Genomic DNA, 24,788 nt, shown 5'->3' with positions numbered 1-24,788 from the left:
CTGCCCCCGTATATTCTCCGGTCGCCCTCTCTCCCTCCTCCTCCTCTCGAGATATATTCCACTCCCATCTTCGTCTTTTTCTCTCTCTTTCTCTTTCTCGTTTGATGCATACACCCAACGCATACCTTTTACCACCATAAAGATAGATATACACACAGAAAGGATGGTCGACTAACGTCCAAGAGGATCGAGAATGGAATATTCTTCTCGAGGGCAAGAGCGGAGTATCGTTTCGCGATAGGATTCTGCCTATGCATTCTGGGTTTTAGTTGTGGGAATCGTTTTCTTCGCGGACAACATGCCATAGCGTTATCGGAGGGTGTTTGCTAAGAATAATGTCACAGGGGAGGCGCGGGTTTACCGCAAAATGTAAATATATTCGATAGCGGAGAGAGTGATCTTCCACAAACCGTACCCTGCGTATCGTGTAAAGTGCCACTGGATATCGTTTAAGGATGTATTTACGGATGTACTACAGATTGCAAAGAGAGACTCTAGAATGTATATATTTAATACTTCTTGTGGATGTAAATTCACATTCCCAGCCTTTTAAATCAAATAAAAGTTTAGTAAGATCCATGAAACAAAATAAAGAATAAAATTCTCCTACATTCTCACAATCGCGCTCGGTTTATAATCTATCAAGACATTTGGCTTTTCGTTCAATTCGAAGTGCAAACATGTTTTGTTTAATATGCGCGGATTAATAATGATTCAATAACATCTTTGTTTTGCGCGGAGGAAAATATGTGAGAGAGCGTCACGTCTCGCGTTAGAAAATCCAACGTGTTTACTCGCGCGAATTCTGCGCGATAAAATGTGGATTCGCTATCAGCGAATACCACCACGAATAACAAAATAGTGCTGCAAATTGTTCGGTGAAGCTACAGCGCAAACTTGTTCCTTGAATTCAAGTCTGACGCACGTTGTCTCTCGCTCGCTCAAAATCTTTCCCTCCTTCTTTCTCATTTCCTCTGTTGCTCTTTCATTCTCATATGCATATGTACACACACACACACATATATATATGTGTATATATATGTATGTCATCGGAAGTTTCGTTTCGTTGAATGGACGCGATCGGTCGATGAGCCAGAATTAAACGTCAAGGAGAGAGCAATGAGCATACGTTACTCGTACAAGTGCATTGCCTGGCTGATACTGACAAGGCGAGTCTCCTTCTCTTCGAGACTTTAAAAGCGATAGAAACTAACAGCACGTGTTTCAAAGTGCTCGCTAACCGACGATCGATTCGGGAAAAGAATCTAGAAAGTAGCATCGTAAAACAAATATTATTTTTACGAAAGTAATCTTGGTTTGAAATTATTTAACATAAATGAAAGTCTTTTTATGGAATACACATAATTTATGATTAATTATTTATATGTACAACATGTGGAGAAAGTGAGATTTTGAATGGAATTATTTCACCCAAAGATTTACGAGTGGAAAAGCTTATTGTTTTTGAGAGAGAGGGAGAGAGAGAGAACATTTCGAGGATCGGCATAATTATTCGAAAAGCCGGCAAAAGCGGGTTTGTTGGCCCTACCGCAACCCGCTGATCGATCATAGTTGTCGCAAACCCTTTTACGAGCAAATGAATAAATTCAATCTGCATTTACTAGAGACATTACGAGAAAGAGAGAGGGAGGGAGAGAGAGAGAGAGAGAGAGAGAGAGAAAGAGAGAATTAAGAGCCAGACAAAGAGAGAGAGACGAAAGTGTGTACGAGACGTTAGCTCCTCGCCGGGAATGTGCATAGAGAATTTTGAGACTCGATGAAAATCGATCGGGACCGCCTCTCCTCTCCTCGCCCCAGCGAAACCGGGTGTCCACACAGATTGCCGGTGCACACACACACACATACCCGCGCGCGCGCGCGCGCGTGCATCCACCGACGTACATTCGTTCGCGCGTGCAAATGCGTGTAAAAGAGACGAGAGGTGGCTACGTGACGATCGCTGCGTGCGGGGAAGAGTAGAACGGTAGACGAGCCAGAACAAAAGGCGGTTCTCCGTCTGTGTGTTTGTCTCTCTTTTCCGGCCGATTCTACGGGACGAGAGCGACAAGGACGGCAAAGAGCAACGAGAGGAAGAGAGAAGGCGAGAGAGCGGGGAAAGAGAGCGAGAGTACGACACGACCTACAACTCGACTCTACTATCTCCCTTTCTCTCCCCTTCTCCCCCTCTCTCTCTTTCTCTTTCCTCCTCCCCTCTCTCTTCGTCTCGTCTCCCGCCGCCCTCGCTACGGCTTTCGAGCTGCACTCGCTCCGCTCTCGAGACGCTCGATATTTTAATTCCTACCGATCGACCGTCCCTCTCTTCGCTCTCCGCGAACGAACGAGCGCCAAAGGAAGCGAGTATCCTTCCTGTCACACACGTTATTCGGCACGACGTGTACTCGCTCGTCGGGAATTGGCTTTTGGGCTCGACACGAGGAGCGGGATATGTTTGCTCGTCAAAGCAAGGTGGACGATTGTCGCTCCCGCGAGTTTCATTCAGGTTCTCGGATCATCGTGGAAACACACGTAGACCGATTGTGAGTCCAAGGATAAGATGACGATGCGAGAATTATGTTTGATACACCTATGCGACTAATCAAGTTTCGAGGAAGGAATCAATGACACGAATGTTTTCAAAAATAAAAGATTGGTGATCTCATTTAAGATTGGTTTCTCTCTTTTTTTCTAGAAAAGAATAACAAATGTTTTAATTTTAGGGAAATATATGAGAATAAAAGATGCACTTGTAGATCCGTCCATCGGGTGTTTAAAGAAAACTTACTTATACTATTATTAGATCGATACGATCGCATATTGCGATACTACTAGAAGGTTTACTATAGCGTGTTAAACGTAACGGAATGTTATCATTGAATTCGCGGTACGTGTACAGTTGGATTCTACACGGAGATTTAACAATCATCGTCGAGAGAGATAATCACGGCACTCTATTCAAACTCAATTTCCGAAAATCGAACGCGCGTTATCGGTTACACGCTAGGGTCGATTTCTCTCGCCTCTTGGGTATCGCTCTTTTTCTCTCGTATAACCATCAGGAGCAGCCTACCTGCACTTTTACGCTCGAGACGTTCGATATTTTAATTTCTGTCCATTACGATTCTTCCCTCTCTCTCTCTCTGTCTCTTTCTTTCTCTTTGCTAAAGGAAGCAACGAATATATATTCCGGTCGTTACACATCGAAAGCGACGTTGACGTTTGTCGACAATTGGTTTTTCCTTTGATGAAAGAGTCTCAGCTGTGCTCCCGGTGATCCGCGATCCCGTTTCTACGAAAAAAGAATCGACCATCGCGTGCAATCCGCTCTCGACGTTTCTTCTATAGATGCACGTATTACACGGAGGGTGACCCGACGAGGTAAACGCCATCCGGGGGGAAAATGCCACTTTTCGATATTGCTCGAAACTGCTTCCGAAAGCGACTTCCCGATGCGGTCGAATAGAAATTGAATATTTTCCCGCATATATTTCAAGTAATTTGCGGTAATTTTTGAAAACGACGTTCTCTCTCTCTCTGTAAACTGCGATTCGCGCACGTTTCTCTTATACCACGCTCTCGATACGGCTCTCGGTCGATATCGTTTCCGCGGCCACGCATTTTCCATTTCGCTCGATATGTGCTGGCCATAAATATGCATAGTCGCGGCAATTCGCGACAGGACACTTTTCCGCTCGAGCGCGCAATCCCCTCCCCTTTCTCTTCCGCGTAAAACTTCTGTTTATCCAATTTGCTCGCTCCTTCGTCCGTCTATCTAACGCGTTCCTTTCGACAAGCTGCTCTCCCGCAGGATTCTCATCCGCGTGCCAATTAAACCGCTCGCCGTCTTCGAAAGTGTAAAGCTCCCCGGAATGTACAATGTGGACGGGAGGAGGCGCGGGAAACGCGGGACGTAGAAATTTTCTACTTTCTACCAGGTCGGTGTAGGACAGCTGTGGTATACATCGCGTATCTATAGCTCGCAATTTCCCACACGCCTTTCCTCGTAACAACGCGGTAAAGCCGTATTTTTCGTCGGCAAAGTGGTTAAGAGACCGAGGTGGCTCTCGTAAAAGGCACGCAACGTCTTTTTGGGACGCTGCATAAGACGCGTTTAACGCCGCGCTTCAACTTTAGTCGCCTCATTTTTAATTTATCAGAAATTTCACGGTAGCCAGAGGTATGAGAAATTCCACCGCGTTGCGCGATACGATAAAGTTTTTTCGTTCATGATTACGGAAAATGAAAACGTGCGCGTGTCATCGCATCGAGTGTCGGGATATAATTATTGCTCTACAATTAATTGTAGAGCGCGTTAAATTTACGACGGGATAAATGATATAAAATCGAATCTTTATTTTCCTATGCGATTCGAAAAACATTTTTTCCACCTGAGAATCTTATATTTATAGCAACAAAATCCCTCCGAATAATTGCTCGAGTAAAATCTACGCTAAACAATCTCAGAAAGTTGTCGCTAAAAGTGATTTCGCCCCGAGACGCACTTTGCACAATGGACGAAAAGCAGCCTCATTGTCAGTAAACAAACGTCGAAATACGCATATACGCACGTGCGTTTAATGGTCGCAAACGGCTGGGCGTTTATGCGCGCCAACCGCGATGGCGATTATCCCGGAACCCGAGTTACTCCGGGGAGCGTAATGTTGTGTCCGGCGCGTATGAAAAATTATTCATCGTGTGCGTGAGTGGCCGATACGCACTGCCGTTCCGTTGCACTTTATTGCCGTCCAGCGCGCGACCGCTTTACGATTCAAGGTGGTCGGGGCAACACGGTGCCAACCTACATTCTAAACACAGTTCTACTTTCGAGAAAAATTGCTCCTCCGATTATTTTTTTATAGCAACGGAAAATTGAGATGCACCTTTACATTTTACGTTAGAAAAAAAAGATGAAATATTGCGATTCACCGAAAGAGAAATATTAATAAAAATGTTTCAAAATTGCTTGCAGATTTTGACGAAACTCTTTCCATGTCGAGTATCCCGGAAATAAAATCTCAAGCTTAATTGAAATTTAATTCTTAAATATTTATGCACAGTGTCTGAAATAAAACGATCAACTTGTATTACGAGGGCGAAGAGACGATGAATGTGAGCATCTGCAATGTATATATGGAGCTAACGCGAAAAATTTCGATTTCCCTCTTAATAAATTGAGTATCGGTGGCGAAAAGGTTAACTCTCGACCCTTCTTTTCCCCTCTTTGCTCGTTGATGCTTCCGCGATTAATCGGCTCCGGTTATTCGTAAATATTAAAAAGCCCGTTTAGAGGACTTGACGAGCAACAGCGGCAACAGCAGCCGCTGCGTTCCGATCGGCGCCTGTTCCCGTCGGCCCTTCGGGCGACGACCCTTCCCACCGTGGGACCCCTCCGCCCTTCCGGTCCCTCGCGCGCGTTCACGAGGGGCGGTCCCGAAGGTTCTCAATGGAACTCGGATTTCGATGTTGTCGCCTTGCCGCGGGAGTAAACGATTCTTTTAATCTTGAAGGATCCTCGAGGACACACGCTATATGTATATATTTAATCTTCCGACTCGCATCTCGATCAAAATTATTCCGTCCCTCCGCTGGTTGTCTTATTATTTCCTTAGCGCACGTTCGATCTTAAAGAATAAAAATTCCAAAATCTGTCATGTATAGCGAATCCTAAATAAAGGGCCTTCAAAAATATATTCCCGATTTTCGTGATAAAATCCGCGCAAACAAATGGAACAATATAATTTCAAATAGTTGACGGAAAGAAAATTTATTTTTCCATTTAATTATTCTTCCTTTAAACAAAAAAAAATTATCCGAAATATGGTAATTAGAGAAGAGTGAAACGCAGAAACTAAAACGTTCTCTCGCGAGTTATCTGAGAATAATTAGATTTAAATTAAATTATACCGAATGTGTATGAGGAAGAGTTTTCAAAAGTGGGGTTTAGAAGTTATTTAGAAGCGTCTGGTTATTAATCCGTTTTTATCACAATCAGATTCAACATTCCAATGCTGTTTTCAATTTTCTCTCATGCACGAATGTCTTGTTACAATCTACGCGAGGAATACAGAATGAGAGCACGAGATGGACGATTCCATCCCATCTGGCGTCTACGTGTCGTCGGCTGGCGATAAGATAGCCGACTAAGCGCACACAGATATATTTGTACGTACAACCGAGAGCTGATTCTCTATATTCGTGATTTGATCAAAACGATTTACAATAGACATTTGGAAATTTCAATATTACGCATATATATCCGAGGCAGAAATCACGTATGAAATAGAGCCGAATGCAGATTAGACAAGGATAATAAGTCGACATATTTTTTTCTCTATCGCTCTATCGTGCACAGGTGCATCGTGATTATCGATATTTACAAAAAAATTATATTTGCGCGCAAATCAATATCTCGTAAAATAATTCATTTTCATCTTTGCGAGGTCTTTCGCGGTCTGAAATTTCGAGATCCTGTCAATCAACAGGACGCGACTATTACAAGACTTGACAAACTAACGTTTCGTCCCGCGGTGGCGGCTGCGGCGACGGCCCTTGCTTCCCGCCGCGAGGTTCGATCCCTCGAAACCCGATCTCTCCGTCGGTGGAAACGCGCGCGGGCCGGACTCGGCCGAGCATTGTACAGTACCAGCGCGTCTCCAGGCAAATCGATAAAGTGGCGTCTCGTTTCGTAGATATCACCATTACGTCGTCCGCCTCTGTTTTTCTCTCACCGGAGCGCGGCGCACCTGCACCCTCGCGTACATTTCCCTCCCTCCCTCCCTCGCCGATTATCTATTTTCTCCCTACGGGGCAGCGTCGCGCGTAAGATTTTCGAGGGATTTACATTGTCGTCGTTGGAAAATGCCGTCTCGGAGGTGACGCGCGCGCATCACTGGGAAAAAGTTTCGCTATTCCAGTCGGGAGAGAATCGATCTTGAACGGAGAGAAACGGAGAGAGGAAGAGAGATGGGGGAGAGAGAGATTGCTCGTGGATAGACCTTTACCTTTCTCGTCCTACGACTTTTGCCACGGATGTATATCGCCGTGGAAATTCACACGCGGGAAAGAGCGATCGGCGCATTATGCGAAATCGCAATTGCCGGCAATTTGAGTTGGGGGAGACGCATCTCAACGTGTTTCGGATAATTATATTATATTACGAGTCACGCGTACACGCGCAATATTTCAAAATTATTCCTCAGAATTCATTTCAAAATGTCATCGCAAACATACTTCATTTTTTTATTATGCAGAATTTTTTTTACATGTAGTTTAAAACTTTTATATATTTCAATATATTCGGAAAATATAAATGCGTTGCATTAAGTCAAGAATATGATTAAAAAATTCGCTTTTTTTTTAAATATCAAAAGAGGTTTAAAGATTACAGTTTTTACAAAACGATAAGTTTTTTTTCGAATAGGAAAAAAGAATTTGCTAGTAGATTTTTCATGTTGTATGATTCCAGCTTTCAAATTGCGTCATCTCGCAACTGAGAACTTGAGAAATTTGAAAAAAAGATTTTCATATTCAGCGATTTAAAAAAACCTAAATTTGAATAAAGCTATTTAGTAGATCTTCAATTATTCATTTAATTATTGAAAGGAATTTGTTGTATCGATTATAATTAAAGAGATATTTATTCAGCTTTATTAAAATTTCGTAAAAAAATATTTATAATTTATATTTATAATTTATAAAAAAAATTTTTTTCTATTAGAAAAAAAACGTGTTAAATTCGACATAACATATTCTTTCTATGCGTTTTGTCATCAAACTAAAATACGCAGTTATTAAGATAACTAAGGCCACGGAAAAGATCGAAATTGCGAAAGCCCCTCGAGAAATTTGGAAAACGTTCCTCCTTTTCACGAGATACTGTTTGGAAAAAGAAATACATTGACACGGTGGCTCCGTTGTGTTATTTAGGCGCAGTACCAGACCCAATAATAGCGGCGTATATCGAGACCCCGTAACTCGGGGCCATCCGCGCTGATCGATCTTCCGGCGTGGCGCGACTAACCGTGAAAAGCCGTCGAGTGTTGTCGTCGTACGATAACGAGCGTGTTTTACGCACCGCACCAAAATAATCCGATTACCGTGCTACCTCTGAGCGAAAGGCGCTCTATCGTTCGCTCTCCTATATCGAGGAGAAAAAAAGAAGAAGAGATCCTTAACACTCGGCGCCTCCTCTTTCCATCTCCCCCTCCCCTTCATCTCTCGCGAGTCGGCAACTGCATTTAGACCCGACGTCAACTTTTAATGAGCTTGTTACACATTTCTGTTGATGGCGATTCGTTCCGCTGGATATAACGATTCTCTTAATATTCACGGGACATAATATCTCTCATGAATATGTCGATAAATATTATATTACGCGTTATTCGCGATCCGCGTATATCGATTACTCTTCCATCTCTCTCTCTCTTTCTCCCTTTCGCGCTCCGTATATTATATATTTTTATTATATTTGATAAGAAATCGTTTGAACGGTTGTTTCCTTGTTAGGATGTACACCTTTTCCTGATTTCTAGAAATATATTCAAGCATGCGTTAATGATTCAATATTACATAATTAAAATGAATAATTTTATCACTTTACGTAACAAGTAGTTGTACAATAATGGTATAGTTCTAGTATTGGAGATAATTTTTTTCCTAAAGTCATCAAGGCTGCATTTATTATCGCGACGTATGTGTGGAAACTAGTTGGTTATGTAAACGCGAGCGTGTATATAATACTAACGAGGATCGATTAGCATGGATGGCTTGACCGGTTGATGCACTATCGGGCCTGCATATTATCTGCATCTACAGCTCGCTATCGAGCGCACACCTCTTTGTTCCAGTCGCGTCTACTATTTATTTACATCGTGAATCGTAATACGTATACATTTACCTTTTTTTGCGCGGGAGCGGAACATCCTCATGAAATATTTTGTCCGCGATGTCGCATGATTTTTTCTCAAACCCGCAAACGGGCCATGTTTCGAAAATATCGCAACGACGTAAAAAATTATTAATCTAACATAAGAAAGAATCACCGCGAGTGCATGAACCTCGCGCTTGTTTCATTATTCATTGTTTATTTCATAATCTCTCTCTCTCTCTCTCTCTCTCTCTCTCTCTCTCTCTCTCTCTCTCTCTCTCTCTCTCTCTCGTTCTCTCTCTGTCTCTTACATTTTAATATTGTTGACAACTTTTGCATTATCGTTAATTATTATCTATCTTTATCTATGTTGCATTATCATGCGCATTACGATGCCCGTGAATGCACATGCACGACACATTGCAACGTAGATAGATGCCTGAATTTACTGCACGCTTGTGTAACGTCGGTATATATGTATATGTATATGTATATGTATATATGTACGTATATATATATATATATACATATATATATATGTATGCGTACGAACGCGCGCAAGGAGATCGATCACGGCGCGGCCAGTCTCGTCGATGATACGCCATGGTATTTGTACGATACGAATTCTATCCGGGATATCACGGCGTTCACGTTCCTCGGCATGCGCGAATAAAGATGAACATCCAAACAGGACGCTAGATACTCCGACTCACGTGCGGCTTGTTATTCGGCCATTCTCTATCGTGCCATTGAACGTAAATCATATTTTTTCTTGTCATTTTTCAGAAAAAAATTGTATGAAAGTATTTAATGTAAAGCATTCGGCGCGCACACGTTTCATTTTGTCGCGAATTTCTTTATAAACGGGGAAATGTAAAATTTGTTTGCGTTATGCTCTCGAAAGAATCGTGCGCAATTTCGGAAACAGAGAGGATTCGATGGACGATTCGTGACATTAAAATAATATTCTTTGTATAATTTTTCTTTTTTTACCGAGAAAGAGAGGTCTAGAATTTTTGTCAGGTCAAAATTTTAAGGTTCAATACAGGATATATCGTTTCTTTGCGCAACGGCTTGCTTATTAGCCTTATCGATATCAGATCATCGCTTATTAACGGGGTCTCGTAACACAATATTTTGCGCATTACCGTCGCGCGAACAAAGTATCGTTACAAAACATATCGTAAATTGTGCAAAACGTTTCCGTATTATTCGCTTATCCGTACGCTTGTACAAGATAGCGCCATGATTATCGCCAGCTGTAGTATCTCGTGTGTTTTGCGAGATACGACAAAATGTTGAGGCAAGTTGCTCGCGGATGATACGCGATAACAAACACGGTAATTACGGTGTAATAACGGTCGATTATATCGGCGAGAGTTCACGCAGACTTTAGCAACTAATTTTATTTAATAAACGAACCCGCACGCGAGCGTGCTGCGGTTACGACATTATTTTGCCGTAATCGACTTATCGCTTAAAAGACGAGATGCGAATCCGATGAGAAACTTTTAAAAAAAGTGCGCGTAAAAGAAAGATTAATTAATGAGCGTGCCGTGTGTTTCGAGTTTTTCTTTCCGAGTACATAACGCAAATGTGTTTGATACGCGCGCTTATTGTTGAGCCGGGGCTCTATATAATGATTAAACACGCATTGTACTTAAATTCATATTACCGCGCGTTGTTGATTCTGTCGCACAAAGCATTCTCACGCGCCAAAGTATCCTCGATTCGGGAGCTATTTATTTTGAAAAACAACACAATCCGGAATTTGAACGTCAGCCGAATACGCGAGTCTCAAAGTCTAAATTCATTGCGCGTCATTCTTGCAAAATATGCGGTTTAAATAAATAAATGGATTACGTATATATTCAAAGCGATCTTTTAGGGAATCCGACGCGTTTGAAAAGCTACAAATCCGCAACGCGGTCAAATGCGGCGAAAGGGTCTCTTTATGCACAGGTGAGGGAGAGGAGGGGGGACGGATAGGTAGGAATTCGATTTGCCGCGGCCACCGCGCGTATCCCTGGTTCAATGCGCGGCGCTTATAGTTGTTGCTATAAAATCGAAACGCGAGTTAAGTACTCGCAAAACAGTTGGCTGCACGCTCTGATAACTCGGCGGGATCCGCGTTTTCCGATAGGTTAGGTCAGGGAACCGTAGCGAGCGGTATAGACGGAGTATAGTTTACGCGGCCTTCTCCAAATTGCCGTAGGTGCGTTGGCTAGATTTTGCGCCCTCCCCTCCCCTCCCCTCCCCCTCATTCTCCGTTTCATTTCGACGCGAAACCACCGCGTTCGAAATTCCAGGCTGTTAATTATCGCTCCCCGCGAGAATCAATCAAATCGGAACAGATTGCTTTGATATTTGCTCTCGACAGAAATTACGCGCGATTCTTTATGCCAATTGTCAGCCCGTATGAATATCATTCTTGCCAGAATATATGTATTTAACTCTCGACAAGAGCACGCGCTTTCTTTTGACCCCCACAAACGGGCGCGTGAATTTTTACGTATATGAAATGTATAAAACGAATTTAATTTTCTAGATCGAAACACCTCCTCGGCACAAGATAGAGACTGAATTAAAATCTTTGTTACATTTAAATAATAACAAGAGAGAGAAATTTTATAAATTTCGAGCACGCAAATAAAACTAAAAATATTCGCAATGTTGGTTCGATTACTCGAAATGATTTATCAGTTCAACCTTGAGTCGCGGAAAAATCACTTCCGTCGTGCTCTTTCCAAGATTTCGCTCTTTTCGCTCTCTGCGTGAATTTGCTAACGCTTCGAAAAGGATCTCTAATGAAAACAGTGACTCGCAAGTAGGGGACTCTTCTTAGCCTCTCTTTCCTCTCCGCTTTTACTCGCTTTTCCGCCTCTTTCCTAGATATTCCTCGCTTGGCTACGCTCACCCTTTTCCACCGTCGACTTTCTCGAGAAACTTTGCAAAAAAGAGGATACAAACGATCGCTGCCTCATCTTTAGCCGCTTTTGCATACGTATGCGTGATATATACGTATTAATTTCAATGCATACGACAATTATGTATTCCACACTCGGTTATATCACATAACACCGCTACTTATGTAAGAATTATGCAAGAATTACCTGGCATCTCTTCGCCGTCACACGGCAATCATTAAATGCGTGTGTATCCACGCTATAATTTTCCAGCGTATGCCTCTCTCTTTTTCTCTCGAGTCAAATTCAATTCTCAATAATGACAATAATAATGATTCCGGCCATTTTATTTTTACGCGTCGTTAATGGGATGATTGCAACAAGCTAAATCGTTGTTTATGTATCAATAGTGGGATACATCATATCGTATGCCGTTCGCTAAATCTCGTTTAAAGCTGCTTGTATGGTTGTAATTCCGATATTTAATAATACAAATCAATTGGTTTTTAACCGCGCAATGGCTGCAAATTATGGGAAATCCATTGGTTACGCTGTTAGCTTTTAGCTCTATATCGCATATACAACCGACTTGGATGCTCTCTATAAACGCGTATTACATCATACTAATGTAAAATCAACGAGCGCGTCAAAAGCAGCTTTTACGATCGGTACAAGATTTAAAGAGACCGCATCTATGTGAATAAAAAAAATTGCATAAAATCATTCTTTTTATTGTTGCAATCAATACAATTTTTCTTTCAACGATTGGCAGTTTTTTTCTGCCAAGTACATGTAAAACCATGTAACACTCGAGACATTCCTCGGGGCAATCGTGTTGACAGACACGACAAAATCGGACGCTTGAGCGACGACGCGAGGTGATTCTATCGCGTAAGTCTAAACTGGATCGAGCCGGTCGATCATTGTGGCGCATCGACTCGGTCGTGTTCGACCGGTTTACGGCTTATTGTTGCCGACTTGCGTAATTGTTACCTCGTAATTGTTACGATCTTGAGACGCGAGAAAATGTCCGGCCCGAGGGAAGCCACGAAAGATAACATCACCGGGGCTATTGTTACAATGTTACAGAGAGATAATGCGCGTGTTAAATTGTCAAGTAATAAAAATCGCAGTTGAACATTTCTTAATGCTTTATTAACGAGCGTGTTTGATAATAGCACTGCTTTACGATATATAGCATATCGCGGAAGTAGGGGAATAATATATATAATATTGCTAATGCGCGCATGTTATACCTCATTACGATAGCTACAAGATAACTGCGTATGATAATCGCAAGAAGCGATTAATTAACAGGCGGATGTGAAAGGTTAAAATAGTCGAGTCATCCTACGTCTATGGGCGATAAGTTCCGGAACATCGTGATTGGCTGGAAATAAAATATATAAAGTGCCATGTAAAGATATAAATAAATATATACGTTAATATATATACTTGTTTTTGTCGAATCTACTTAATGGCTGCACGCTTCGTTATCAATTTGAGTGTCATTTAGTTACAACGTGAAACCACCGCGTCTCTCTCCGATAATCTTTACATAAGTGTTGACGCAATTGATACGCGATAACAAAAAAATGTATCGATAAGTATCGTTTGGTATATTTGATTTTGTACGCTTTATGTAATTCGTGACACGCTATAAGATACAAAGAGGCAATGTAAACTTAATGTCAAAATGCGTATACGTATTACGTATAAATGCGCGACATATTCTACGTGGTAAAGAAATTTACACTTTACAACAAATTTCGTAATATATTACAAAGTATGTCCGACAACTAATTGCTAATTTTATTTCTCCCGCGAGTCTTTTAATCACTTCAACCGCATTATTAAATACATTTCGCTGCTACGCGTGTTTATTTAATTCTTACCAAAGTCGATTATATATACCTGCTTATGGCTCGTATATATTTTTCACATCTAGAAAAAAATACACGCATAATAATACACAAGAGCTGCGTTTCAATCCTTAAAAAATTATTCCGCGATAATTATTTAGCTATAAACGGAGGAAAAAACGCTCATAAAAGAAACATGAAACGCTACGCGACAATCTCGTTTCGCGGTCGAACGATGTCGCAGCGAAAGGGTTAAGACTCGGCTCGGCTTTTAACGTGAGCGGAAAGAAGTGAAAGTTAATCTTTGTTTAACGCGTTGTTACAAAAGCATAATTGCACAGTTGGCCAATCGGCCGATCATTGTTTTGAAGCGAAATGATAGATCGCATCGAACTATCATTAGAGCCCTTGTGCAATCGGCTCGCACTGTTCCGTCTTACTTCTTTGCATACTTCTTTGCGATTAGACGCGGGTATCAATATGTAAACGCGGAGCACTTATTGCTAGTAATCACGCCGCCGATTTATTATTGCGAAGGCCGCGACATCAAGCATATCGATCCGTTATGCGAGATAATATCGTGTGTGGAGACGCGAGATGGAGGGAGAAATGGATAATTGAATATATAATAGATTTAATACGTGTATAATAGAGGAACAAAAGAGGAGAAAATTCTAGTCGAGCGGTGTTTCGCTTTTATTATAATAATTTTTCTTACCCAGCTTTTTCCATTTGCCCTTGTATTTTTAATATTTTGTTATATTAAGGAACTTTTTCTTTGTTCATAAAGGAATACGGCTCAAACTTTGAATTTACATCGCAGCCCGATCGATACTCGCTGCTCTTTTAAGCTCCGAGTTTATTCCTAGCCTCCTTTATTGTTAATATTCATCGTGTTAAGAAATGTTCTTTCTCTTTTTTCCTAAGGAAACACGATTTGAAGATTCAATTTAAGAATTCGATCGATACCCGGAATACTTCCATTTGGCAACGGGAAAGACGTTCCATTATTATCGAAACCTTCCAAAAATATGCTCTATAATTTAGCGCTTTCCGAAGCTCCCTTAGTAACGTATTTTCGAGGAGCTGCGACTAAAGCGGTCGATCGTCGACGAGAAATTGTAACGCACAAAGTTGCGAAAAAGGGAGAGAAAGATAGAGAGCGAGAGAGAGAAGCGAAAGAGATGCGTGTGCGCGATCGTTTGTCGAACCAGAGTGGTACCCGTCTTTATTTTCGGCAGCTACGCAGGCTATTTTTGAGCGACTTTGATCGTCTTCGAGCGCCTCTCTTTCGAAGATGCCATCCAATGTATCGACGCAAAGAGGCCCTCTTTCGACGCAAACTCTACAGACGTGTTACACCGCATCGTAAAATCCGACGTTTTACAACACTCCAACAGACGATTCTTTACGCGAGAATTAACTTTAACGTTGTCTTAATACATTCTTTATAACGCGATCACGATAGAAAATACGCAGCTCACGTTAAAAAAAATTATAGATATAATTTATTTCATATAAAAATATAATATTAATAAATGTAATTTTCTTTATTTTAATGTATTGTTTATTTTATAAATATAATTCACACTGCGCGTGTGAATATAATGAAAAGTCAAAAATAGTTGCAGACTGTGATTTTTTCTCTCTCATTATCATACTTTACAGTGGTTTGTTTAGTTGCGTTTAGAAAATAAACTCTTAAATACGTGCGACAATATTTTTCTGTGGTATATTGATCTCTAAAAGCTCTCCTCTCAAATGAACGAGAAAAAGTCTTCTTTTAAAAATCCACTTTATCGCAAACGTAATATCGTTCTAGTCTGCAAACAAGTTGTCTACTGTCGCAACAATTTAATTAAGTATCGATAGTTGGCGATATATTTGGCGATAACGTTGAAGCTTCGATATTTTCGATCTGTTTCTACTCCAATTCGCACTCGTCGTAAGAGATGAGGTACATCTCCTTCTCGCGAAGAGAAAAGAGAGAGAGAGAGAGAGAAAGAGAAAGAAAAATTAGCGCCGCGGCGAGAGGAAGAGGGAGACGAGTATCGCATCTCTCTTGCCATTGTTTACTCTTGGCGGTAGGGCAAAAAATGTAATTACGATCTAGCGATCGTGAGCGTAATCGCAAGGTGCAGACGTGAATCTCGCAAGCTATCGCGCGCGATTACAATGCACGCTCGTCGGTACTCGGAGAGGCTCATACGCCGATAACAGTGTTTACAGAATCTGACCCGACGTTATCTTCGCTAGCTTCCGCAATGTCCACGATTCTTCGTGGGATGCCTCGTGAGGCTGAAATTTATCGAACGGTTTCTCAACGTCGCGCCGGCGACCTCGCGCAACCGTTGCGTGTGCGTGCACGCGTCATGCGTGTATGCGTGTACGCGTCATGCAATGGAAACAATGTGTTTGCACGACGCGATTAACCGTTGTTTAAGTTGATCGACGTTCGCACGAGATAGCATCTCGTCTCTCTCTGAGTGGCTTCATTTTCGTTCACGTCTATTTATTATTTCTCCCTAAAGTGAACGTTTCTTCGCTAAAAATGCGAATAAATGTTGCTCGTTTTTGTCGAGTATTAAAATTGTACATAAATATACTCCTTGGATATATGTCGATCGATTAATTTTACGTATCCTAAGATAGGTTTCGAATCGCGATATATTTTCCTATGTCGAACGCAGGCAAAAGTGAAGACTATTATAAGAGATACTGATGCAACTTTGTCAAAACGTCGTCCTCGATAACGTTATTTCTTCGAGAATGTATCGAGAGTATGGCAATTTTAGCGTGGCGAAAAATAACGTATTTAATTATAGGCCGTATGCGTGATTTCACGCACAGAAATGCGACTGTTTAAATAGCACGCAGTCAGCACAGTCGATATTACGCATATATATCTGACATCATTCAAGCACGCTATTCGCGCTTAACGATTAATTATATATATATTTGACGTCATTTTTCAGATTTAGTTTAATGTATTTGACACAATCGTCGAGGTAAAATGGTTAAAAAAGATGACTTGAAAGTACTATTATTTATTAAATCGAGGATTAATCTTGAATTTAAAAGATTAGATTTCGCCGACTACTGCAAAATTTACTTTAAAAAATGATGATTTATCGTCGCGTATCGACAGCTAGCATATTCACTCTGCAAGTTACTTGCGCTTACCGCATATATTCGCGCGATTTATCTCTACTTTTTAGCAAAAAATAAATGTATCGAAAAGAGCTTTTCTCCTGTAGCATTATAATATTAAGTAATACAATTTTATATAAAAATTGTGTAATTGTATGAAATGTATCTCTAAAATTTGTCCAATTATTTGAAGGCCTTTGTATAATCTCTGTAATTATTTACATTACAGGATAAATAATCGTAACAGGATTATAAATTGTAATTTTTGTTATGAAAATTATAGTTTATGAAACTTACATCTTACTTGTGAAAACTTGTGATAATCATATTTTATTTATGATCATATTTTATTATTGTAATATTTTTGACGTAAGAATATTTCATTCGCATAGAGAGACGTTTGTAATCATATGCAACGTTTTTTCTCAATTCCGCGAACCTCGCGAGGAACGTAAAGGATTACAGAGAGATTCCCGAAGCAGCGATCCGAGAGAGCGGTGGATACGTAGTCGGTCGTTTCGCCGTGAAATGCCGTTATTCCCGGGTAGAGAATCGCATCGGGACGCCCGGTATGTACGGCGCCTATTCCTCTATGGCCGCGCTCACCGTCGCGATTTCGCCGATAACGCAAGGTTCCGTTGCCATACTCGGATTTGAATATCCCAAGTAGACAAGTGTGCACGCGTATATGACTAACAGTATATTGCCAAACGAACGAGTCACCCATCCATTCGTTCCGTCCTCGTTCTTCCTACGCTCTCTCGGCGTATCTCCCTCTCGCTCGCTCTCTCTTTCTCCGTCTCTCACTTTTGCGATATCTTGCAATTAGCTTCGAGGTACTCGGAGGATTACTCATCCGGGCATATTGTTTTCATTGTCCGGAGACTCGTGATGCCATCGATGGACTTGAAGGTAAAAAGGAAGAGGCAGGTGAGGAGGTGGAGAAAGGGGGGAGGATTAATAGGTAAGGACGTTGCGGTTTTTAACATTCCGTGTCCGTGACATGCCTACCTGCCGATCGCTCGCATCTAGATCGAGAATTAAGGGCTTGGTAATAAATGCGCAATGTCCCTATTGCGATATATTTCGTCGATTCGTAGTAGAAGGTGACGCGAAGAGTGAAAAACGTACGTGAAAACGCTAATCAATTAAATAAATAATTAATCCCTTTTTTATTTTTAAAAGTAATCAGTTTTAAAATTGACTCGCCGAAATACCGTAATTTAAATCTATTTAAAATTCAAACGTTGCCTCGATGGTAAAAATAATCGCCACTTTCTCCCGAATATTCTAAAATTATTGTTATGTCTCTCGCTAAAAAGAGGGATTCATCATCGTTTATCTTTATCTGTCAGTCTCTAGCGTTCCACAAGATGAAATATTACGTTCGAATAAGAGTAAGTGGATAATTATAAAAACATTAATGAGAAAACGAGTAATATTCGCCGATTTCACACTAAACGATTCCTTCGTCAAACATAATTCGTTGAGAGGTATTTATATTAATTGAAATACTTGGCAAATAATGTGATTCGTGCTCGTCGCTTGCTCGTCGTTGAGAGAAGCCGACGATGACGTGCGAACGATAGGAATATTCAACTCACGATAAGATAATGGTCACGATTAATCATCATCGCCGACTAATCTGTGACCTTCTTCGGAAACGTAGTCTATTTAATAACGCACGGCATTCCATGTATTTCGATAGAGAATCTCATCGATACAATGCAAATACAATAATACCGATAGTTTCTTCTTTTCGTATTATTTTTCTTCAAAAAGAAATTGCAAAAGTACAATTTATTCGCGATAAAGCGCGCAGAGATAGGAAAAAATATGCTTAAAAAATATGCAATATACAAATAAAATATAAGAGATATTTCTCCCTCGTTATCGCCATTTTCTCTTACACTTATACGTTTCGTTACGTCATCGTTCCTAATTGGCTAAATAGATTCTGTCGACGGAGAATTAACCATGACACTGTCGCGTGTCGGGCCGGAAATCGATGTCTGAACGGTCGGTGAAGAATCTCCTATCCGATCAGGATAGGAGCAGTCTCTTCAGTCTCCGCGATCGAGATGCGACGCGAGAGATGATGACTAAGACACGAATAAAGATATGGGTCACGCGTGCGAGAAAGACGGAGACGTCGACAAAACGCGACGACGTTTGCGGGATTTATCGGTCCGATTAGGCGAGGAAAGGCAAGGCGGGGGTGTGCGTATACATGTATACGATTCTTAATCCTGCGGGAGAACGCGTGGAGGGACACAATGACCCGACGCCGGCTCTTCCGATGGTTATACGCATGCGTATCGCCGGACGCACACGTATATCCGAGTCCATTGCGATCATACAGACGCATACATGTACTTACATATGTACGTATACGCGCGCGCAACACGTCACATGTGTGTCCGGGAGAGAGAATCGACCGAGGAGCAAAGCGTGTCCGTGGCACGTCGGCCGGGCCGCGCGATATCGGACAATCTGTTTAGAAAACAATGGAAACGCACGCCGCGCGAGCGCGGATGAATATTCAGGGATTAAGTAACGATTGGGTAAGCCAGAAATCCGGATTATTACCTACTCGCGATTCCTCGCTTGCGCGACGGGATGCAAATTTAATTGATACACGACGCGGCTAATAGGGCTCGCCGGAAGATCAAAGAGCGAGCGAGGTTGCGACGAATGCAAGTCTTTCGTGTTAGTCACGAAATACTTTACGTTCTAATCGCTTCTACGATGAATAATCAGATAGCTATGCGATAATCGCCGTATACGTAGGAAAAGAGTACCACACACATACACACATTTTTTTAAAGAAAGTAAAACTTTCATCGATAAGAGAGAGAGAGTTTTCGAGACTAAATAATATTATCATCATTTTTTTCCTATAAATAAAATCAATATATATTTATCGTGATTCTTTTTAATATATACAACTTGGGAAGATTAAATTCATTTAGATTTATGCATTTATTTAGATTGCTCATCTAATATAGAATATTCTTGTGTGTGTGTGCTTGAATGTTTTAATATAAAAAATTAATTTCCTTATGTGCGTTTATATAATACAATAATTACAATGTTATATATCGATTTTTAATGTATTTAAGTCAAACAAAAAAGATAATTATAATAAAATGTATGTACATGTCATAAGCTACGAAACTATAACTAAGCCAATTAATTTCGCGAATATCGAGTAAAGAAATTTCGATTCCAAATTATTCGGTCTATAAAAGTACAGAAAATCTACAAGAAAATCGCGGGGAGACTTTAGATGCCTGAATATGTAATATTCAAGTATAAACACAGGTACTCGAGTTATTCGTTTCAAAAATATTGAAACTCGGCTGGTAGGTCGTTCGAAAACAGAAGCAAAAGGTAGACTCCAACGATCATGATCCGGAGAGAGGAAAACGTCAAGGGCCCCAGAAAGGTCTGTGACACACAAATTCGTCCACAAACTCGTAAGCGAGCCTGTGTTGCGTGTATGCGTGTGCAATACACGACGCGACGGAAGAAAAGAAAGAGAAAAAAGTATGGCCGCTCAAGGAGCGCACAGAGTGCTGAGAGAACAGGATCGAGACACGATCGCGAGAGCGCTAGGAGCATTGTCCACCAACCCCCTCGGCTCCTCCTGCGGGCACCTGCGTGACGTCACGCGAGGAAACAGCTGGTCGCTCCTGTCTTGCCTGCTTTGCTGTCGGGCCACTCTTACATTTCGTGAGAGGGAAGCTCTCTCTCGCTCGCTCTCCCTCCGCGAGTTTCCTCTCCTTCTTTCATTTCCCTCTCTCGCTACCTTCTTTTCCTTAAATCTAATGTGCAACTACTTTTTTTTCCAAAATGATTTTTAATAAGTCTAATGTAATCTCTATTTCATTTAACCAATTTAAGCGGAAGGATTTTAGATTATCAAATTATAAACTTGCATAATTTTGAATGAGATGTATAATATTTTGCATTCGTTCTTGAATGTAAAAATTTTGATTTAATTTAAATATCACAGTTGCATCTATGATTATGGGTTGTATGTACAAATTTACAAGTAAAGAATTTATAAATTTGTATATTTTTTATGGATTCAAGACATACATGTGCATTTAAGATGAACTTTGATAAAAACTTTGATATTATCTAAGTCAACTTTAATCCTTTGAAATCGCAAAGTATTACTACGTATTAAATTTTTCTGCAATCTCTTAGTGATTTGTGTTACTTTTATATCCTCTTAACGCGTCCTTCTCTCCGGTATAAATCTGTGTATACGTTTCTTTTTCTTTCTACATGTATATGTGCGTCGGAGATCTTTCACATCGTTTTCACATACATTTCAGCATACGTTTGCTTGACCTCACTCTCGCCACTCGTGTATCCCGTCCCGTCGTGCATTTTTCGTTTTCCTTATTTTCTTCGATGCGTTTATCGTCGACGTTTAAACTCGAATCGTAAGACTCGGTCGTCGTATTCGTTATCGACCAGCAAGGCACTCTTTAGCTGATTTCAGCACGGTGAACGAAATAAGGTATACCTTTCTAGCCGACGATCCCTCACACAGCTCGTTCTCTCTTCTTTTTTTCTCCTTTTCACTTTATCCTTCCCTGGGAGACTCCTTTCGCCGCTATTCCACCGCGGCTTCTCATCCAAAGTCGTAGCCCCTTTAACCTCTGCGTCCGCGTCTCTCGGCTCGCGAACGGTCGGTCTTTAAACCGGTCGCATGCCACGAGCAGCACAAGAAGCGGTGGTTTTATGTCGTTACGCTATCCACGCGCGCGGAGGGATCCCTTGTCGGAAGAGAACGAACGATCCGCGAGCAGGTCCGTTCGTTCTGCTCGATTCGCGACGACGATAGTAATTGTCGCTGTCATCATCGAAGCCGGGAATCGAGACGGCCGGCTTTGCATAACTCGACTTTTTTTTCGTTGCAAGATTCGCGCTGTGCTCGCTGAACCGTAAGGATCATACGAGTCGTCTCCTTAATGTTTGACTGAAATGCGACCTGTTAATCCCACCAAGTAGTCTTCCAAGCGTTCCGAGAGATCACGTTGTTTTGACATAAAATTTCCAGACTCTTTATGCAAAAATAAATAATGCATATAAAAATGTAATGTATTTCTGTATTAAATTCGCGAATGGATAGTTTGCGAAAACCTTTAATTTGAAGTAATGGTTAGATACGTAAAGCGATATAAGAGCATTATAAAAAATAAATTTTTAATAAGATTATCTTATTTATTAATAAATTTTAGATTAGCAATCGTGGAAAATGCAATTGTCGAGAAAGAAAGGTACGCGCATATTCTTCTTTTTCGCTTTTCAGCGAAAATCACCTTTCTTACTTCGTCTCTTCTATTTGACCACCTGTTTGATCACCTGTGTAACCATGTAAAAATATAGATGACTGCATGCGCATAATGACAGCAATCACCAATCAACTGTTGGCTACAAGTGCAAGAAATAATATAGCTAACCTAACCAGGTTGTCCAAAGCTTTCAGATGATACAAGTATCAATTTTAATATGTTGTATGTATGATGTATTATATAAAAAATTATGGAAATCGTTCCATCATGTATTTTTTGCAGGCGCAAAACTCAAATAAAAAATTAATTATTTGCAATACTAATTTAGGATTTTTATAATTTATAACTTTTTATATATTGTGAAAAAATTCTTGATTGAATGACTGCTGCGCATTTCTACATCATGAGAACATCTTTCCTTTTACATCACGTGTATAACTACGCGATGTATAAAGCATCCATCGTTGTCTGTCGGGTATTATAGCTGTTTAAAGTTCGATAATTGGCCAATGTCTCTCGGCCAAAGTTTGATATCGTCGACTCGTCCATACCTGGGTGCCCTCGCGCGGGTCTTAAACCCGGTGTTTCGGGTCTCCCGATAGCCATTGTGTCTGGTTTGTCTCGACACGTGCACAAGAATGCTCGTGTTCTCCTGCGTGCAGGGTAAGCAGGCCTCGCTCGTGCACGTGTGTGCGTGCGTGCGTCTCGTCGTAAATAAAAATGGGCAAACGCGAAAGAAAGAGATAACGACAGAGAAGATGCTGCGCGTTCCAGGACCTGTGTCGAGCAGGTTTTCGGGCCACCCTCGATAATGTATGCGACGCTACGATTCCCCCGAATTTCAACAGCGTACGCGACGAGTGATCTCCTTTGTTCCGCGCGATGTATATTCGATCTCGATGGTACCTTCTCCGAAAATACGTAAAGAATTTCCCGCGGAATGTTTCTCAGATGACCGATTATCCTTTCTGAGCTATTTCTCGCTACGATTGTTATTATTATATTATCGATTAAATTTATTATAACATTCAATTATGTTTACGATAAAATCTTTGCATCTCTTTTATGTATAATTTGTCGCATTCCATGTTAAGATTCTAGACTTGAGATAAAATGTCCATATTTAATAAGAAAAAAAGAGACAAAAAATCTGGTTTATAACGGGCACGTGAACTTTTGCGGTCAAGATCTTGTAACCGTAGAAAACGAAAGAGTTACAGCACTGGTTGTCACAGTCATCATTGAAGAATTTTTCGGCTTGAAATTCTACGCTATAAATTCCAGAGCCCGTGTCGGGTCTTTTAAACCTGCCTTACCTTTGAGACTCTATTAGAAAATACGAAGCTAGTAATGACAAAAGAAACTCGTAAATCAACATGTTATCTATAGGCTTTGAGCGATTTTCTATTTGATGGCATTATTCAATTCTTCCTTCGGTACAAGGGCAAAGTTGTAAGTGCTTTTTTATCTTTCGATATTTTTTCAAATTGATAACCTACTTACTAGATAAGAAAAAGTATGTTAAAAATAAAGAAAAGAGAGAGATTTATTTTATCATAATTACTTGTTAATTATATGTAATCATTTTCTTTGTAAAATATATTCTTACGAGAAGTTTCTTATGCATACCGGACAATCCTGGGAAAAGAGAACACTTTGTATCCCTGCGCACACATTGGCATTCTCACTTAGAGTTGCGCGTTGTGTGTGAGTTTTCTTAAGTTTTCCTACGCAAACTTATGTACTACCGGCGCGAGAAAGTATGTTCGCGTCTCTCGGCGGATTAGCGAGAGGAACTTTGTTATATTTCCACCATCGCCAAAACTTTGACACGATCGATTATTAAAAAAAATCGCAAAAATGCGATTTGTTTAAATATTATAAATTTTATTTCTGCGTTTGATTCAATAAAATTTGCTATATTCATATAATCTTACTGTGTGGATTAAACTGAATCTGTAGCATACATGCATTCGTATATTCCTCGGAAAAGACGATGTTTTCCATTTTATCGAATCGCATACATATGATGGAAGATACGGAAAGTCTGGAGCGACGCTCCGCAAAAACCTTATTATTATGAATATTGCGGAGGCGATTTTACGTTCTACGTGCGAAAAGGTAATTCCCAGGCGACGCTATTCGCGAATAATCGACCGTTATACCGACAGGACCTGTTCCGCGGTGAGAAAAATCGGCGCGATTTCTTCAAACGTCCCGACCTGTATTTTTATCGTAGAATGAGATTAAAATGAGCTCCGCGGGAGAAACGATCGGTAAAGAACGTAACGTATAACGAATAAAAAGCCAATTCTTTCGTGCACCGCGCAAGATAAATAAGAAATCACCGTCATATAAACAGAACGACGACTTAACATTTCACTTTTTCGCGAAGCACTAAATTTTACAAAAGTATCAAGGCTATTTAAGCGCTATTACAAGAATTATTAATTGAATTCATTGAAACTCGACTAAGACAACAGTTATTATTCATTTTAAATCTCTGGTGCGTTTTAATTTAATCAATTTAATTAGTAATTTAAAACATGTAATCCTTTTTACATTTTAAGAAAGTAATAAAATACGAATTTTCCAAGACGTTGATTTGTCGTGTTTTTTAATTAAAAAAAAAATAAAATATTAATTATAATCTAAGCGCCACTTTTTGACAAGACGATAAAAATGGAATCGTGTA

The 24,788-nt window shown here is 40.5% G+C and overlaps 1 protein-coding gene across 2 annotated transcripts in view; it reads right to left on the bottom strand.

The window, feature by feature from the left end:
• The window catches only part of LOC145961896 (uncharacterized), a 116,660-nt gene that overhangs the window by 44,700 nt on the left and 47,172 nt on the right, over positions 1-24,788 (bottom strand). The gene's annotated exons all lie outside the window — the stretch shown is intronic.

The sequence above is a fragment of the Camponotus vicinus genome, unplaced genomic scaffold (genome assembly GCF_025532165.1).
Source record: "Camponotus vicinus isolate PSW18456_S1 unplaced genomic scaffold, iyCamVici1.0 SCAF_11, whole genome shotgun sequence".
In the NCBI taxonomy this organism is placed as follows: domain Eukaryota; kingdom Metazoa; phylum Arthropoda; class Insecta; order Hymenoptera; family Formicidae; genus Camponotus; species Camponotus vicinus.
This window is presented reverse-complemented; position numbering and strand designations above follow the sequence as displayed.